Source organism: Euprymna scolopes, chromosome 1 (genome assembly GCF_053919585.1).
Source record: "Euprymna scolopes isolate OS-2025 chromosome 1, ASM5391958v1, whole genome shotgun sequence".
NCBI classification, from domain to species: domain Eukaryota; kingdom Metazoa; phylum Mollusca; class Cephalopoda; order Sepiida; family Sepiolidae; genus Euprymna; species Euprymna scolopes.
This window is the reverse complement of record NC_136482.1, coordinates 59072986-59093798: the sequence shown is the minus strand read 5'-3', so window position 1 is coordinate 59093798 and position 20813 is coordinate 59072986. Positions and strand designations below refer to the sequence as shown.

Below are 20813 nucleotides of genomic sequence, written 5' to 3'. Positions count from 1 at the left end.
CACACACAGTTTAACAGTAGTAGGAGGTCAAGAGAAAGAGGGTGAGAGAGAGAGAAGAGTAAGTTGGTGAGAGAGAGAGAAAAGAGAAAGAGGGTGTTGGTTTTATATTTTTATTATCGTCTAATATTTTGAAAGCTGAATTTCTAATAAAATGTGCATCTATAGGAGATAATGCCTGGGAATGTGTCCCCCCCCCACAGTTTAACAGTGGTGTGACGTCAAGAGAAAGAGGGTGAGAGAGAGGGAAGAGTAAGTGGGTGAGAGAGAGAAAGAGAGAGAAAAAAAAGAAAGACGGTGTTGGTTTTGTGAAAAAAGTTGTTATTTACAATTGTTCGCATTCTTGGCCTTTTGGTCAAGATCAAAGTGTAGTATCTGTTCTTCAGATGCTGCACTTCTATTTCTTGTTCTCTTTCGGTGGAGGAGAAATCCTCCACGACTGAGACAATTTTTATTTTTGTACCTTTTCTCCACGTTAAAAAACGACCCTGGTGTCTAACTCTGTCCCGTGGGGAGGCATAGTAAATAGGTACAATTGTTCGCCATTAGTGGATGTTGACGTCACGTCACGTGACATGACTAAGCGTTTTTTTTTTTTAGTATGAATAACATTTTTTGTTTTAATTATAAAGTCTACACTTAATTTTATAGAAAATGATGTATATATAATAGAAAAAAAAAATTACTGGTTTTGTTGGATTCAAGTGGATCCCCCCCCTCCAGTTTAAGAGATAGCAGGTCACGTGGTAATATACAAAATGGCTAGCGTAAATATAAAGATCGGTTTTTTTATCGACGAATATTTTGAAAGCTGAATTTTTTTTTATTCCTGTACATTTTTTCCTGATATTTTTCGTTAAAACTCTTGTATAAATACTATTTTTAACCAGTTAAATACGTTGGAGACATTGTCATGGAGTTTAATAATCTCTAGAACAAAGCAGAATAGAAATTACAAAAGTATCGGTAAAACAAAGTGTTTGTTTACATTTGTTCGCCATTACTGGATGTTGACGTCACGTCACGTGACATGACTAAGCGTTTTTGGATTATGTAATATTAACATTAAAATGACAGGTTTTTTGGGGGGCCCCCCTAGGAGAGAAATGATCAGTTCACCCCCTTTTAATGGTCCGTTTGGTGTGGAATTTCGGGTGATCAAGGTTCAATATGATACATAATTTGTCAACTTTGGTTGTGTCTGTCAAAAGTTTGAGCTGACGTCACGTCACGTGACACGTATTGAATAACGTTAAAATGACAGGTTTTTTGGGGGCCCCCCTAGGAGAAAAACGATCAGTTGACCCCTTTCTACTGGTCCGTTTGACGTGAAATTTCGATATTTGTCATCCGGGTGATCAAGGTGCAATATGATACCAAATTTGTCAACTCTGGTTCCGTCTTTCAAAAGTTTTAGCGTTACAAACAAACATACATACATACATACATACATACACACCGATTTTTGCCTTTTATATATATAGACTAGCAGGGCTACCCGGCGTTGCTCGGGACCGTATAAACAATGAAAAAACAAAAGCAGATATTGAATATATGTTTTATTCTTAGGGGAGAGGAATCTTTCATCTCTATGTATTATTTGTTTTATCTACCCTAGGACTGGTATTGTTCATGTTTTATCCCTAGCGTAGGTAATTTACAGCATGTATATGAAATTGTTTTACCTTAGGGAGAAGAGAACAGGTAATATACAACATAATGTGTCTATATTACATCCCTGGCAACGCCTAGAAACCAGCTAGAACATGTATTTCAGTCAATCTTTATTACATCCTGGGCTATGCCGGGAAACCAGCTAATCTCTATTTAGTGTGTCCTTTCTTTTATTAGGTATCAGAATAGGTATCCAGATTTCTACTTCTATACAAATATGATATTGTAGTACAGTAAATGTCAAATTGTTTTTCAAGTATTAGTTTGTAACGTTTGTACTGACTTCATCAGATGTCATGTAAGAAACTGAATTCTATGTAAGAAGACTTTATCTGAAGTGTTTTTATTTTGGTATATCAAAGTAAACATCTGCTGAATTTGATATTAAGCAGCAAAATATTTCAAAACATAAAAATGTGAAACATAACATGAATACTCTCCATTGTCACTTGAAAACATTGGTCTTGGTAGGCAGTTTATTAGATGCTCAAATAGTGGTCTTGGTATGGTGTGCTTAATATTATTGTATGCAAAATTAAAAAACACAAAAGAGGGTACAATCAATATTGAAAAAGTAACATCTGTCACAGAAAATAGTAATTTATAAATATCAAAAGGAATATTATTCTGTACTTAAAATGTTAAACTTACTGTTAACAATAATTTAAAATGGTGATCAGGATGAGTCCAACAACTTAGTCCTTGAGCTTTCTTATTGGTCATAGTAAAAAGAAATTGTAGTCTTTCAAGTTTGTTGGTCGCATTGGGATTCTTGGAATGTATCAACAGATTCCTGCATATGAATCTTTGTTAATTCCACACAATACAAAATATATATACAAAACAAAGTAAAGCAAAGTATAGGGTTAGTTGTGTCCTCTAATCATCAACCAAGTATATGTATTGATAAAAAGATAAAAGCAATGGAAATGTTTATTACAATGTATCAATATTAAATTTTTATCATGAACAACAAATCGAAATAATGATAGATATTTTGTGCTTATACGAAACTGGAATCAAGGATTGTCACCTGTGATTTTATATATGTCAATAGTGCATGCCACTACAAATGATATTAGCCAAATTAAGTTTTGTTTATTTCACCCATTATAAAATATATACACAAAATGCAGTAAACAAAGTTTAGGTTTAGTTAATGATAAGTTTAGGTTCGAGAAATAAGCAAAGAAAAGAAAAAAAGATACATTTGTTTATAGTGTGTAAATTGTAAGTTTGTAAATATTTAAAACTATCCACACTGGTATGTGGAAATTCTAGATACCTATTGTTATAAAGTTCCAATTCATGTTTGATATATCACTCTACATGTTCCCTGTTGCACCCCAAAGATGTAAATGATTATCGAGAAAGTGAAATGAAACAGTATTTGAAATAAAATAGAAACAAATGCTGATGTTTACTATATAAAACACTGTGTTCAATGGAATTGAGCCTTATACAATATTGGTGGAATAAAAAAATCCATTTTTTTAATTCAATTTAAGAAATGAGCAAAAATTTGATATTTAAAATATTTGGCATGAAGAAAAAGAAATATAAGATAAAAGGTGATAAAGCAGTAAGAATCATATGCTGAATTCAATTAAAAACAAATATGATTGTCCAAGAAATATCATGAAAATTTTGTAAGTGAAAAAAATTATTTTTTGATATATTTGGTTTCGAAGTATTAAGAAACATGTACAACTTCATTTTAAAGACAAAACGAAAACTGTACTAATGATAATGACAATGGTGAAAGGAAATTGGAAAAAAATGTATCAGAGGTAAAATGTTGGTCACATATACGTTTGTGTGGTATGCATGAAACACGTGTAGAAAATTATATTTTCTGATGCTGAAAGTAAAAAGAGAAACATTGTTAAAAAATGATCTAAAAGGCAATAGTAAAATCCTCATTTTTAGTGTGGGATATGTTGTTTGTTTCAATTGAGAAAGGAAACTTTAATTTATACAATTCGATGTTATTGATCACAAGTTTTATTACAATAAACATTGTGTTCTTTAATTATCAACCAAGTATATTTATTGATAAAAAGAGAATGTAATGGACATGTTTATTATAATTTATCAATATTAAATTGTTATCATGAAAAACCAATGGAAAGAGTGAATGTTATTTGGTGTTTTTAAAAAACAGCTACCAATGATTGTAACCAGTGATATTTGTGTATGCTAACAGTGCAAATGTGGTGGTGAAATGAATTTTTGTTTATTCTTCACAATATAAAATATATACACAAAACTAAAACATAATTTACGGTTAGTTAATGATAAGTTTAGGTTAGAGAATTAAGCAAAATTATAGATACCTATTGTTATAAAGCACCAATTCATGTTTGGTATATCAATCTACATGTTCCTTGTAGCACCCCAGAGAGGTAAATGAGTGTCAACAAAATGAAATAAAACATAGTATTTGAAATAAAATGAAAAAGTGCTTGAAAAGTGAAATATGCTGATGTTTACTATCTAAAACATTGCGTTCAATGCAATTGAAACTTATACTATATTGGTGGACTAAGAATTAAAGAAATAAAATTTAAGAAATTAGCAAAAAATTGATATATAAAATATTTGGCATGAAGAAAAACAAATATAAGACAAAAGGGGGAAAAGCAGTAACAATCATGTGCTGAAGTTCATTGAAAATAAATCGTTTGTCAAAGAAATGTAATGAAAATTCTCAGAGTGAAAAAAAAATGGGATTTTTACAAATCTGGTTTCCAAGTAATAGGAAACATGTACAGCTTCATTTTAACGACAAAATGTAAACTGTAGTAATGGTAATGAGAATGTTGAAGGAAATTGGCAAAAAATTGTTAGTCAAATGTTGATCAAATATTATAAGTTTGTGTGATATGCATGAAACGTTTAGAATATGATCTGCTCTCATGCTGAAAGCAAGTAGAGAAACATTGTGAAAAAATGATGTAAACCTAAGCTAAGCAAACGACCAGTGAATGGAAATGTTTATTATAATGTATCAAGATGAACATATCATGAAAAAGCAAATCGAAATAGTGATAGTTATTTGGTGCTTATACGAAACAGGTATCAAGTATTGTCACCAGTGATTTTATTGATGTTAACAGTGCATGTCACTAAAAATAATGATGGTAGCGAAATTAAGTTTTGTTAATTCTACCCAATATAAAATATATACGCAAAACAAAGTAAACAAAGTTACGGGTTAGTTAATGATAAGTTTAGGTTCGAGAAATAAGCAAAGGAAAAGAAAAAAAAGGTACATGTGTTTATATTGTGTAAAATGTTAGTCTGTAAATATTTCAAACTATCAACACTGGTATGTGTAAATCCTAGATACCTATTGTCATAAAGTACCACTTCTTGTTTGATATATCACTCTACATGTTCCCTGCAGCATCCCAGAGAGTTAAATGAGTGTCCACAAAATGTAATAAAACATAGTACTGGAAATAAAATAAAATAAGAATATGTCTGAAAAGAAATAAATGCTGTTTACTATATAAAAAGTTGTTTTCAAGTGTCAAATGGAATTGAATCTTATACAATGTTGGTGGATTATGAAATTGCATGAAAGAAATAACATTGGAGAAATAAGAAAAAAGTTTATATATACAATATTTACAAATGTAAGATAAAAGGTGAAGAAGGGCCAAATCCGAGATCTATAAATCGTAAATTTTCAAAGTGAAAACAGATATTTTTTTTTTTTTTTAGATCTGCTTTCCAAGTAATAGTAACCATGTACAGCTTCATTTTAAATGAAAACTGTACTAATGATAATGTTCATGGTGAAAGGAAATTGGAAAAAAATTAAAAATGTCAGAGGTAAAATGTTTGTGGGGTTATGCATGAAACACGTGTAGAAAATGATCTCATGCTGAAAGTAAGAGAAACATAGCTAAAAAATTATGTAAACGCAATAGTAAAATCCTCATTTTTAGGAACATAGTGTGGGGTATGTTGTTTGTTTCAATTGAGAAAGGAAAGTTTAATTTTTAGAATTGGATGTTATAGATCACAAGTTTTATTACAATAAACATTGTGTTCTCTAATTATCAACCAAGTATATTTATTGATAAAAAAAGAAAAGTAATGGACATGTTTATTATAATTTATCAATATTAAATTGTTATCATGAAAAACCAATGGAAAGCGTGTTGGTTATTTCGTGTTCATAAGAAAAAACATCATGGGTTGTCACCAGTGATTTTATGTATGCTAACATTTCGCTGCAAATGTGGTAGCTAAATGTCTTTTTGGTTATTCTACACAAAATAAAATATATACACAAAACAAAGTAAAAGAAATGTCAGGGTTAGTTAATGATAAGCTTAGTACCAAGAAATAAGCACAGAATAAGGAAAAGAAAGATACATTTGTTGATATTGTGTCGATTGGTGAATTTGTTGGTTCATTTTGTTTTATGACATATCAACACTATATCAGGTTATTTCATGCCCAATCTAGTGACATTTTTTTTTCCTAGAATATATTTGTTTATTTAATGTCGGTTTCTATTTAACTCATAATTGGGACCCTAACAGGTACTATTACTCCAGATCAGAGTGGACCTGGTAGCAATAGCAATTAAATGGTGGCTCCACACTTTTCAAAGCCCCATGTTTGGATACAGTTTATGGTCATATCTAGGACCTGGTGAATTTGTAAATAATTGAAACGATCAACACTGGCGAGTTAGAATTCTACATACCTATTGTTATAAAGTACCAATTTATGTTTTACATATCACTCCACAACGTTGCTGCAGAATCCAGACAGTTGAAAGAGTCTCAAGAAACTGAAAAGCTATTTAGTACTCTTAAATAAAATAACATGCATAAAGAAATCCTAATATAAGACAATAGATGAAAAAGCAATAAAAATTTTGTGTGGAATCAAGTGAAAACAGTTTCTTTGTCAAAGAAATTGCATGAAGATTCTCAGAGACTTTTCCTTCCTCGTTCCCTTCCCTTTTGGTGGAAGGAAACTTTCACAGTGGCTCAGAAGGTGGGCTGAGCACACTTCCTACAAAGGTGGGATGGGTAAATTTCTTTTTCATTTGGTTGCCTGGAGGACAGGCTTAGGCCCCCCCCCCCAAAAAAAAGGTTGGAGCCAGGGAACTTCTCCTCCCAGAAGGGGGAGGGGGGCCCGGGAAGGCTTCTCTTCCCATATTTTTTGTTTTGTGTAAGGTTGATCTCTTTCCAAAGGGAGTAAGAGGATATCCCTCTCTTAGGAGGAGAGCGAAGGCTCCCTGGGCCTCCCATCCTCCTTCTGAGAGAAGTTCCCCGGCTTCCACATTCATTGCTCAGCCCGCCGTCCAGGCAATCAGAGTCTGATTGTCTGCCGTATACAAAAAGGCGATTTTAGCTTGTCAGGCGGTATGCTCTGCGTAGACCATTTTTCTTCCACCTGTTGACCTTCCCTCCCTGTCATACAATACGCTTAAACAGGATATTTTAATTTATGCAGATTCCATATAGACTTTTAGTTTCCCAGGGTGTATACCCTCCGTTGACCATTTATGTTTAAGAGTTTTCCTTGCCCCTTCTCTGCCCCAGAATGGGAAGGGAGCTCTTTCCCACTGTATGCGGGGGGGGGCGGCTTTCTTTTATGGTTATGTGGGGAGCCTTACCTTTACCCCCCTTAAGGTGGTAGGTCTTTTTTGTAAAATTGTTAGTCAAATGTTGATCAAATATTATAAGTTTTTGTGATATGCATGAAACATGTGCAGAATATGATCTGCTCTCATGCTGAAAGCAAGTAGAGAAACATTGTGAAAAAATGATGTAAACCTAAGCTAAGCAAACGACCAGTCAATGGAAATGTTTATTATAATATATCAACAATAACACATTATCATAGTTATTTGGTGCTTATACGAAACAGGTATCAGGGATTGTCACCATTGATTTTATTTATGTTAACAGTGCATGTCACTACAAATAATGATGGTAGCGAAATTAAGTTTTGTTTATTCTACCTAATATAAAGTATATACACAAAACAAAGTAAACATCTGCTGAATTTGATATTAAGCAGCAAAATATTTCAAAACATAAAAATGTGAAACATAACATGAATACTCTCCATTGTCACTTGAAAACATTGGTCTTGGTAGGCAGTTTATTAGATGCTCAAATAGTGGTCTTGGTATGGTGTGCTTAATATTATTGTATGCAAAATTAAAAAACACAAAAGAGGGTACAATCAATATTGAAAAAGTAACATCTGTCACAGAAAATAGTAATTTATAAATATCAAAAGGAATATTATTCTGTACTTAAAATGTTAAACTTACTGTTAACAATAATTTAAAATGGTGATCAGGATGAGTCCAACAACTTAGTCCTTGAGCTTTCTTATTGGTCATAGTAAAAAGAAATTGTAGTCTTTCAAGTTTGTTGGTCGCATTGGGATTCTTGGAATGTATCAACAGATTCCTGCATATGAATCTTTGTTAATTTCACACAATACAAAATATATATACAAAACAAAGTAAAGCATAGTATAGGGTTAGTTGTGTCCTCTAATCATCAACCAACTATTGCTAAAAAGAGAAAAGCACTGGAAATGTTTCTTATAATGTATCAATATTGAATTGTTCTCATGAAACACAAATCGAAATAGTGATAGTTATTTGGCGCTTATAAGAAACAGGTATCAGGGATTTTGGTGTATCAGATGTTTTTACAGTGAACTTAACTTTGAGAAACAAATTCGTATGCAATGACATAGGCTAAGAATCTTAGACAAAATATATTCAAATGAAAAAAAATGTTGAACACTTATAACTTTGTATGGACTCTCAAAAACATTTGTAAAAAATGTGTAAACAAATGTAAAAAAAAATGATCCGCTCTACTTGATGACATCAAGCATAGTAATATTTTAGTGAAGAAAATATGAAATTGATGTTCAGTGATTAGTTTGGATGAATGAGAAAATGTAATTGTTTGATGCATAAAAATAACTCATTTGCTGTATTTAATATTAAGCAGCAAAATATAGTGATTTGAATATTTAGGAAAACATCAAACCAGATTATGTAAAAAAAAAAAGATGAAATTAGAAAATATATATTTTATGCTTATGAGTTTTGCCAATTAAAATTTTGTGGCAGAAATTGGGTGATTACCAAGTAATTTTATTTTGGTAAAATTCTTAAATTATTTCAATGTTTATTATAATTTCTTATTAGTGACTTGTTATCATCAAAATCCGCCCCAAAGAGTGTCCTTTCTTTTATTAGGTATCAGAATAGGTATCCAGATTTCTACTTCTATACAAATGTGATATTGTAGTACAGTAAATGTCAAATTGTTTTTCAAGTATTAGTTTGTAACGTTTGTACTGACTTCATCAGATGTCATGTAAGGAACTGAATTCTATTTAAGACTTTATCTGAAGTGTTTTTATTTTGGTAGATCATGTGTGATTACACTGTAGTAATTGCGCTGATAGCATGTTAACTACAAATGACAAAAGATAAATCAATTTCTGATTCAGCTACACAATATAAACTAAAGGAAATCAAATTTGCAAAATAAAAGAAAAATGTAGTTATGGGTTAGTTTGGAGTTAGAATAAAAAGCCAACAAAACAGTTAGTTTATATTGTGTAGACTGTTTAATTAACTTTGTTCATTTCTGATAGTATTGAGAGTGGTCAATGAAAATCTTAATTTCTGACAAAATACTGTAATTTTCTTGGATACCCATTCGTAAAAAGTACCTTTTTTGTGAAAAAAAAAAAACACTCCCCAGATCACCTTCACCACCTAAAACACAAAAACAAAAATATCTTTATTCTTCAAATATTGTGGTTGACTGGAGGACGGGCTGAGCACTCCCAAAAAGGTAGGAGCCGGGGAACTTCTCCTCCCAGAAAGGGGGCCCGGGAAGGCTTCCCTGTCCCCATATTTTTTTTTTTTTTGTGTAAGGTTGATCTCTTTCGGAATGGAGTAAGCAGAACCGACAGGGGGGGGGTCAATCAACCATACAAAAGGATATCTATCTCTTAGTTGAAAGAGGGAAGGTCTCCCTGTCCTCCCATACCCCTTCTGAGAGAAGTTTCCCCAGTTCTCAGCTTTGGGGTGGGGGTAGGAGGGCTTAGCCCGCCCTCAAGGCAAATAGTCTGACTGTCTGCCTTATATAAAAAGGCGATTTTAGCTGGTCAGGTGGTATGACCTGCATTGACTATTTTTCCTCCACCTGTTGACCTTCCTTAATATTTATTTTTAATAATAAACACATTTTATTTTAATATTAATATTTATTTGTAATAATAAACACATTTTATTCTACTTTAAATATTAATATTTATTTTTAATAATAAAAACAATTTTATTTGAATATTAATATGTATTTTTAATAATAAACTCATTTTTATTTTAATAATTATTTTTAATACTAACTCATTTTATTATTGTAAATGTTAATATTTATTTTTAATAATTATTGTTATTTAATAATAATATCTTCTATTTTTTTACTGTTTATGTCTAACTTTTATCGACTTTTTCTTTTTTAATAGCATATTCTTTAAATGAATAGAAAAATAATTTCCCAAATTTTAGACCCCGGTTATTTGGCTGATAGTCGATAAAAATGATTAAAAGAGAGATTCATGAACATTAACGTTGTCATATAAAAAGAAAATGCTAATAAGAAGTGTTTTTAATCAATGTAACATATTTATTCAACTCTGTCATATATTTGTTTGATGACAACTTTTTCGAATCTGTGTACAGTAAAAACGATATACTTACATAGGATTTTGAAAGCATTTAAACTGTCGAAGAGTTTTATTATAAATAAAAGAGTTTAGTTTGTTGAACTTAATGGACTTTTTTGTTGTATCTATTAACTGTTTATTCTTTTTATCAAACAAAAAGAGAATTTTTATATTGACATGTGATGGACTGAGAAAATGCTAATAAGAAGTGTTTTTAATCAATGTAACATATTTATTCAACTCTGTCATATATTTGTTTGATGACAACTTTTTCGAATCTGTGTACAGTAAAAACGATATACTTACATAGGATTTTGAAAGCATTTAAACTGTCGAAGAGTTTTATTATAAATAAAAGAGTTTAGTTTGTTGAACTTAATGGACTTTTTTGTTGTATCTATTAACTGTTTATTCTTTTTATCAAACAAAAAGAGAATTTTTATATTGACATGTGATGGACTGTTTTTCTAACATCGAAATTTTAAAATTAGTTTTATTTAAAAAAAAAAAAAAACTCGCCATTAGTGGACGGTCAAAAGACAAATATATAACAAATAAATGTTAGGAAAGGCAAGATAAGTTACTTTTCTATCCAACTGGATATATTTTTTGTGTTTTTATTCAATGTAACATATTTATTCAGCTCGAAAAACATACAGTGTTTACCGATGTATTCGAAAAATGCCACCAGTTGTTTACATAGCCATTTGCCGGAAGTGACGGTTTTTTTTTATATAAGTTTTATTCAAACAGGCTTTTAGTTCAAATTAATGGACTTTTTTTTGTATTTATTAACTGTTTTATTCTTTATGGACTCTTTTTCGAACATCGAAATTTTAAAACTTTTTTTTGTATTTATTAACTGTTTTATTCTTTATGGACTCTTTTTCGAACATCGAAATTTTAAAATTAGTTTTATTTAAAAAAAAAAAAAAAGACGGTGTTGTTTTTTTAATTGAATTCTACACTTTTTCAACAAACTGTTACAGACATAATGGACTGTTTGTCAAACATCGAAATTTTAAAAATAAAGTTTTTAGTTTTATTTTAAAAAAAAAAAAAGACGGTGTTGTTTTTTTAATTGAATTCTACACTTTTTCAACAAACTGTTAGACATAATGGACTACCCCCAAAAAAAAACTGCGAATAAAATATATAAAACTCGTAATTTCTGTTTTTAAAGTGGGTTGTTTATTTTCCTTATGAAATATACTTCCAAAATAAACTATTACAGTCGTTTAAAACATAATAGAAGTATTATTTTTTATTTTTTAAAAACAATGTTTACAAAATGTCTAAGCGCGTTTCTTCCGGCCGGCTGCGAATATCATAAATAAATAACTGTTGCCAGAATTTATCGCATTTTTATTTTTTAATAGCATTTTCTTAAAACGAATAGAAAAATAATTTCCCATGAAAAAAAAAAAGAAAATGCTATTAAATATAATAAAAATTACTGAGATAAAAATATAAAAAATACGTACGTAACATCAAAAACACACCGACTGGTTTTAAAGAGAAAGTGGGTGTAGAGAGAGAGAGAGAGAGAGAGAGAGAGAGAGAGAGAGAGAGAGGGAGGGAAGAGAAAGCGGTGTATAGTGAATTTTGTTCCTTTTCGAAGCAGCACAAAAATTAAGTGTTTCCATAGTAACCAAACCGGTGCACAGTGAAGTTTTTTTAAACGAATAGAAAAATAGAAAGAGGGTGATAGAGAAAGTGAGAGAGAGAGAGAGAGAGTAAGTGTGAGAGAGAGAGACGGTGTTGGTTTTACTCCTCCCCCCCCTTCCAGCTTAAGAGGTATGAGGTCACGTGGTAATATACAAAATGGCTAATTATTTTATATTACATAAATATTACGATATTTTTATTATCGTCTAATATTTTGAAAGGTGAATTTTTTTATTCCCGTACATTTTTTCCGGACATTTTTCGTTAAAACTCGTGTATAAATAATATTTTTAACCAGGTAATAACGATGGAAACATTGGCATAAAGTAAAAAAAAAGATATAACTGAGCCGAAGAGAAAAATGCAAAAGTATCGGAGAAAGATTTTTTTATTAACAATTGTTCGCCATTAGTGGACGTTGACGTCACGTCACGTGACATGACTAAGCTTTTTTTTTTTTACGTATGAATTACATTGGATCATTCAAGAATTACGTAATAAAAAGCATTACAATGACAGTTTTTTTTGGGACCCCCTTGGAGATAACTGATACGTTTACCCCTTTCTCCTCGTCCGTTTGACGTGAAATTTCGATATTTGTCATCCGGGACACGGGGCTTCGATATGATACCAAATTTATCAAGTCTGGTTGTGTCTTTCAAAAGTTTTAGCGTTACATACAAACATACAAACTCACAGACATTTGGGATTTATATATATAGATGATTACTAGCAGGGCTACCCGGCGTTGCCCGGGACCGTATAAACAATGAAAAAACAAAAGCAGATATTGAACATATGTTTTATACTTAGGGGAGAGGAATATTTCATCTCTATGTATTATTTGTTTTATCTACCCTAAGACTGGTATTGTTCATGTTTTATCCCTAGCATAGGTAATTTACAGCATGTATATGAAATTGTTTTACCTTAGGGAGAAGAGAACAGGTAATATACAACATAATGTGTCTATATTACATCCCTGGCAACGCCTAGAAACCAGCTAGAACATGTATTTCAGTCAATCTTTATTACATCCTGGGCTATGCCGGGAAACCAGCTAATCTCTATTTTGTGACTTGACCACCAAAATACCGCCCTAAGTGTGTCCTTTCTTTTGAACTTATTAGATATAGGTATCTAGAAATGTGTGTGAAATTTTGTTGAATGCATTGTTCACTATGATTTTCTTATTGTTCTACACAATATCAACTGTAGCGAAATAATACAGTAAACTTAGTGTAGTGTTAGAATAAAGAGCAAAGGAAAAAATTAGAATCATATTCTGTAATTGCAAATCTAAATTTGCTAGCGTGTACCAGTATTTGCCAGGTTGTTGAAATTTGGAATTAATAACATATGTAGTGCCCTTTTCCTAGATACCTATTGCTAAAAATTATACTTTCATTTTGTTAGAAAAATCTGTCTTCGGATCCCCTGCATCATCCAAAATAAAAACAAATATTTTTATAATTGTTTCAGTACATTGCTACACAATGTGAAATTTGTTGGCGTTAAAAAAAAATCATGAATGTGCTTATATTCATAGAAAGAAAATATCAGTGCATAGTATTGAAAGTGTTCGAGATTCAAAAGTCTGTAACATTTCTACTAACTTCATAAAGATGTCATGTGAGAAACTGAATTGAATATCAAGACATTATCTGAAGCGTTTTTATTTTGGAGTAACATGCGTTTACAGTGAACCTTAACTTTTAATAAACAGCTTGGTATGCAATGGCATAGGCTAAGAATCTTAGACAAAATATATATAAATTGGAAAAATGTGTGAACAAATAAAAAAAAATGATCCGCTCCACTTGATGACATCAAGCACAGTAATATTTTAGTGAAGTAAATATGAAATTGATGTTCAGTGATTAGTTTGGATGAATGAGAAAATGCAATTGTTTGATGCATAAAAAATAACTCATTTGCTGCATTTGATATTAAGCAGCAAAAATACAGTGATTTGAATCTTTAGGAAAACATCAAACCAGATTATGTAAAAAAAAAAAAAAGATGAAATTAGAAAATATATATTTTCTGTTTATGAGTTTTGCCAATCAAAATTTTGTGGCAGAAATTGGGTGATTACCATGTAATTTTATTTTGGTAAAATTCTTAAATTATTTGAATGTTTATTATAATGTCAAATTACTGCCTTGTTATCATCAAAATCCGCCCCAAAGAGTGTCCTTTCTTTTATTAGGTATCAGAATAGGAATCCAGATTTCTACTTCTATACAAATGTGTTATTGTAGTACAGTAAATGTCAAATTGTTTTTCAAGTATTAGTTTGTAATGTTTCTATTGACTTCATCAGATGCCATGTAAGAAACTGAATTCTATTTAAGAAGACTTTATCTGAAGTGTTTTTATTTTGGTAGATCATGTGTGATAACAATGTAGTAATTACGCTGAAAGCATGTTAACTACAAATGACAAAAGTTCAATCAATTTCTGATTCAGCTACACAATATAAACTAAAGGAAATCCAATTTGCAAAATAAAAGAAAAATGTAGTTATGGGTTAGTTTGGAGTTATAATAAAAAGCCAACAAAACAGTTAGTTTGTATTGTGTAGATTGTTCATTTCTGATAGTATTAAGAGTGGTCAATGGAAATCTTAATTTCTGACAAAATACTGAACGTTTCTTGGATACCCATTCGTAAAAAGTACCTTTTTTAGAAAAAAAAACACTCCCCGGATCACCTTCACCACCTTAAAAATAAAAACAAAAAATAACTTTATTCTTCAAAAAATGTGCACATTGTTAGTGTAAAAAGAAGATCCGTACCACTTGATGAAATCAAGCACAGAAATATTTTAGTAAAGTACTTGGTTTCCAAGTAATACGAAACATATACAGCTTCATTTTAAAGACAAAATGTTAACTGTACTAATGGTAATGAGAATGTTGAAGGAAATTGGCAAAAAATTGTTAGTCAAGTGTTGATCAAATATTATAAGTTTGTGTGATATGCATGAAACGTGTAGAATACGATCTGCTCTCATGCTGAAAGCAAGTAGAGAAACATTGTGAAAAAATGATGTAAAGCTAAGCTAAGCAAACGACCAGTGAATCGAAATGTTTATTATAATGTATCAAGATTGACATATCATGAAAAAGCAAATCGAAATAGTGATAGTTATTTGGTGCTTATACGCAACAGGTATCAAAGATTGTCACCAGTGATTTTATTTATGTTAACAGTGCATGTCACTACAAATAATGATGGTAGCGAAATTAAGTTTTGTGAATTCTACCCAATATAAAATATATACGCAAAACAAAGTAAACAAAGTTACGGGTTAGTTAATGATAAGTTTAGGTCCGAGAAATAAGCAAAGGAATATAAAAAAATGTACATGTGTTTATATTGTGTAAAATGTTTGTCTGTAAATATTTCAAACTATCAACACTGGTATGTGTAAATCCTAGATACCTATTGTCATAAAGTACCACTTCTTGTTTGATATATCACTCTACATGTTCCCTGCAGCATACCAGAGAGGTAAATTAGTGTCCACAAAATGAAATAAAACATAGTACTGGAAATAAAATAAGAATATGTCTGAAAAGAAATAAATGCTGTTTACTATAAAAAAAGTTGTGTTCAAGTGTCAAATGGAATTGAATCTTATACAATGTTGGTGGATTATGAAATTGCATGAATAAAATAACGTTGTATAAATAAGAAAAAAATTGATATATAGAATATTTGGCATGAATACAAATATAAGATAAAAGGTGAAGAAGGGCCAAATCCGAGATCTATAAATCGTAAATTTTCAAAGTGAAATTTTTTTTTTTTATAGATCTGCTTTCCAAGTAATAGTAACCATGTACAGCTTCATTTTAAATGAAAACTGTACTAATGATAATGACAATGGTGAAAGGAAATTGGCAAAAAAAATAAAAATGTCAGAGGTAAAATGTTTGTGTGGTATGCATGAAACACGTGTAGAAAATGATCTCATGATGAAAGTAAGAGAAACATAGCTAAAACATTATGTAAACGTAATAGTAAAATCCTCATTTTTAGAAACATATTGGGGGGATGTTGTTTGTTTCAATTGAGAAAGGAAAGTTTAATTTTTAGAATTGGATGTCATAGATCACAAGTTTTATTACAATAAACAATATGTCCTCTAATTATCAACCAAGTATATTTATTTATAAAAAGAGAAAAGTAATGGACATGTTTATTATAATGTATCAATATTAAATTGTTATCATGAAAAAACCAATGGAAAGCGTGTTGGTTTATTGGTGTTCATAAGAAAAACCATCATGGGTTGTCACCAGTGATTTTATTTATGCTAACATTTCGCTGCAAATGTGGTAGCGAAATGTTTTGTTTTATTCTACACAAAATAAAATATATACACAAAACAAAGTAAAAATGTCAGGGTTAGTTAATGATAAGCTTAGTACCAAGAAATAAACACAGAAAAAGGAAAAGAAAGATACATTTGTTGATATTGTGTCGATCGGTGAATTTGTTGGTTCATTTAGTTTTATGACATATCAACACTATATCAGGTTTCTCAGGCTTGGGGGGAGGGGCTTAGCCATCCCTTAAGGCAAACAGTCTGACTGTCTGCCTTATATAAAAAGGCGATTTTAGCTTGTCAGGCGGTATGCCCTGCGTTGACTATTTTTCCTCCACCTATTGACCTTCCCTCCCTGAAGGAGGGAGCCGTGCTACGCACATTAGGGAAGGGATGAAGGGGTAATTTGCTTTTTTTTATCCCTCGCTATGGGGAGGTGGCAGTCATCCAACCAAAGAAGGGGATCAAGCAGTGAGCATTCTCTCTCCTGCATTAGGGAGGGGGAAGTTTTCTTGTTAAGTGTGCCCGGAGTGGAGTTGGGCAAACTCCCCGCACTTGGGGAGGAGTCAGGACCTTATTCGCACAAAGGAAATAGAGGCGTCAACTGAACTTGGATGGAGCGTAAACCTGTGTTCATGAGACCGGCTGGCTATAGCTATTGATCTCTTTATCTTTTTAAGTTTTTCCATCTGATGATGTGTATAAAAAGGCTCTTTTAGCTTCCCAGGGGGTATACCCTTCGTTGACCATTTATATTTAAGAGTTTTCCTTACTCCTTCCCTGCCCCGGAATGGGAAGGGAGCTCTTTCCCCCTGGTTTTATGGTTATGTGGGGGAGCCTTACCTCTACCTCAATTAAGGGTGTAGTTCTTTTTTGTAAGGTTGACATACTTTCAGATATTTCTTGAGTTTTTAACAGTAATTTTATCTTGTCCAATGTATTCATTGCCATGACATGATGGATATTGTATCAGATTTTCAAAGTTTAGTTTGTGGGTTCAATTCATGACTGTTCCTAATTTTGTTTCCTTTTAATTTCATTTTTGTCCAATCCAATCTGAAGGAGGTGGATGGTATACCCTCGCACATGTATGTAACACAAAGGGTTTTTCCATGGCGCATTTCGCATTCTTTTCCCTCTGGGAAAAGTTTTGTAATCATGTTTGAATGATAAGTCAGAATTGTTAATGTTGGCTCAGTGTTTTAATCTTATAATCTGTGGAACAAAGAATCAATCAGACTGTCTGTGTGTGTCCTTGTGTATGAGAAGGTGATTTTAGATCCCCAGGAGTTATACAGTGTGTTGACCATGTATTTTTAAGACTTTTCCTTTCTCGTTCCCTTCCCCTCTGGTGGAAGGAAACTTTTTTTTATGGTGGCTCAGAAGGTGGGCTGGGCACTCTCCCCACAAAGATGGGATAGGGAAATTTCTTTTATTTGGTTGATTGGAGGGCGGGCTGAGCACTCCCATAAAGTTGGGAGCCGGGGAATTCTCCTCCCAGAAAGGGGACCCGGGAATGCTTCCCTCTCCACATATTTTTTTTGTGTGTAAGGATGATCTCTTTCCGAAGGGAGTAAGCGGAACCGACAGAGAGGGGTGGGGGGAGATAAACCATACAAAAGGATATCCGTCTCTTAGTTTAAAGATGGAAGGTTCCCTGGCCTCCCCTTCCCGCTTCTGAGAGGAGAAGTTTCCCCGGCTCTCAACTTGGGGGGGGGGGTCCGAGGGCTTAGCCCGCCCTCAAGGCAAATAGAGTCTGACTGTCTGCCGTATATAAAAAGGCGATTTTAGCTTGTCGGGCGGTATGCCCTGCGTTGACTATTTTTCCTCCACCTGAGGGAGGGAGCTGTGCTACGCAGATTAGGGAAGGGCTGAAGGGGTGATTTGCTTTTTGTTATCCCTCGCTATAGGGAGATGACAGTCAACTGACCAACAAAGGGGATGGAGCAGGGAGCCTTCTCTCTCCTGCCTTAGGGAGGGGGTTGTTTTCTTTTTAAGTGTGCCCGGAGGGGAGTTGGGCAACCTCCCTTCACTTTGGGCGGAGTCAGGACCTTATTCGCATGGAGGAAATGCAGGCCTGAAGTGAATTTCGGTGTAGTGTACACCTGTGTTTATGACTCCGGCTGGCTATAGCTATTGATCTCTTTATCTTTTTAAGTTTCGCTGTGTGTTGACGCGTATAAAATGACTCTTCTAGCTTCCCAGGGTGTATACCCTTTCGGTGACCATTTATGTTTTAGAGTATTCCCTGCTCCTTCCCTGCCCCAGAATGAGAGGGGAGCCTTCTTCCCATGGAGGATGGGGCTTTCTTTTATGGTTATGTGGGGGAGCCTTACCTCTACCCCAATTAAGGGTGTAGTTCTTTTTTGTAAGGTTGACATACTTTCAGATATTTCTTGAGTTTTTAACAGTAATTTTATCTTGTCCAATGTATTCATTGCCATGACATGATGGATACTATACCAGATTGTTAACCTTTAGTTTGTGGGTTCGATTCATGAATGTTCCTAATTTCGTTTCCTTTTAATTTCATTTTTGTCCAATCCAATCTGAAGGAGGTGGGTGGTATACCCTGCGTTGTACACATGTATGTAACGCAAAGGGTTTTTCCGTGGCGCATTTCGCATTGTTTTCCTTCTGGGAAACGTTTTGTTATCCTGTTTTTTATATATTTATTTCCTTCTGGGAAAAGTTTATTCTTATAATCTGTGGAACAAAGAATCAATCACTGTCTGTGTGTGTCGGTGTATATAAGAAGGTGATTTTAGATCCCAGGGGCTATACCATGTGTTGACCATATATTTTAAAATATTTTTCTTTCTACTTCCCTTCCCCTCTGGTGGAAGGAAACTTGTTTTATGGTGGCTCAGAAGGTGGGCTGAGCACTCTCCCCACAAAGGTGGGATGGGTAAATTTTTTATTTATTTGGTTGACTGGAGTGCAGGCTGCGCACTCCCCAAAAGGTGGGAGCCGGGGAACTTCTCCCAGAAGGGGGCTCTGGAAGGCTTCCCTCTACACATATATTTTTTTTTTGTGTAAGGTTGATCTCTTTCCGGAGGGAGTAAGCGGAACCGATAGGGGGGGGTAAGACCAACCATACAAAAGGATATCCCTCTTTTAGGGGAAAAAGAAGGCTCCCTGGCCTCCCCTCCCGCTTCTGAGAGAAGAAGTTTCCCCGGCTCCCACTTTGGGGGTAAGGGAGTGCTTAGCCCGCCCCCAAGGCAAATAGTCTCACTGTCTGCCGTATAAAAAAAGAAGATTTTAGCTTGTCAGGCGGTATGCCCTGCGTTGACTATTTTTCCTCCACCTGTTGACCTTCCCTCCCTGAAGGAGGGAGCCGTGCTACGCAGATTAGGGAAGGGATGAAGGGGTGAGTTGCTTTTTTTTATCCCTCGCTATAGGGAGGTGACAGTCATCCGACCAACGAAGGAGATGGGGCAGGAAGCCTTCTCTTTCCTGCCTAAGGGAGGGGGTAGTTTTCTTTTTAAGTGTACCCAGAGGGGAGGTGGGCAACCTCCCCGCACTTGGGGGGGGGGAATCAGGACCTTATTCGCATGGAGGAAATGCAGACCTGCAGGGAATTTCGGTGTAGTGTACACCTGTGTTTATGAGACCGGCTGGCTATAGCTATTGATCTCTTTATCTTTTTAAGTTTCGCTGTGTGTTGATGCGTATAAAAAGAGTCTTCTAGCTTCCCAGGGGGTATACCCTTCGTTGACCATTTATGTTTAAGAGTTTTCCCTGCTCCTTCCCTGCCCTAGAATGAGAGGGGAGCCTTCTTCCCATTGAGGATGGGGCTTTCTTTTTTGGTTATGTGGGGGAGCCTTACCTCTACTCCAATTAATGGTGTAGTTCTTTTTTGTAAGTTTGACATACTTTCAGATATTTCTTGAGTTTTTAACAGTAAATTTATCTTGTCCAATGTATTCATTGCCATGGCATGATGGATACTATACCAGATTTTTAAACTTTAGTTTGTGGGTTCGATTCATTTTTGTCCAATACAATCTGAAGGAGGATGGTGGTATACCTTGCTTTGTACAGGTTTTTTTAAGACTATCTCGCACATGTATGTAACGCAAAGGGGTGTTCCATGGCGCATTTCGCATTCTTTTCCTTCTGGGCAAAGTTTCGTAATCATCTTTATATATTTTTCCTTTAGGGAAAAGTTTCGTAATCATGTTGTTTATGTATTTTTCCATCAGGGAAAAGTATCGTAATCATGTTTATATATTTATGCTTCATCTTAATGCTTCAGAATATACAATATTTTTGGTTTTTTTATCTGGTGCCAGAATGAAGAGTCCATCAGGGTGTCCAACTCTTGATAGGCCAACATATAGCTGTCCATGAGAAAATACTGGTTTTGACAGGTTGAGCCCAACAA

At 33.4% G+C, this 20813-nt stretch overlaps 1 pseudogene; it reads left to right on the top strand.

The window, feature by feature from the left end:
• The first annotated feature begins 331 nt into the window (after window positions 1-331).
• LOC145284563 (U2 spliceosomal RNA) lies at window positions 332-465 on the top strand (annotated as a pseudogene).
• Window positions 466-20813: the final 20348 nt, after the last annotated feature.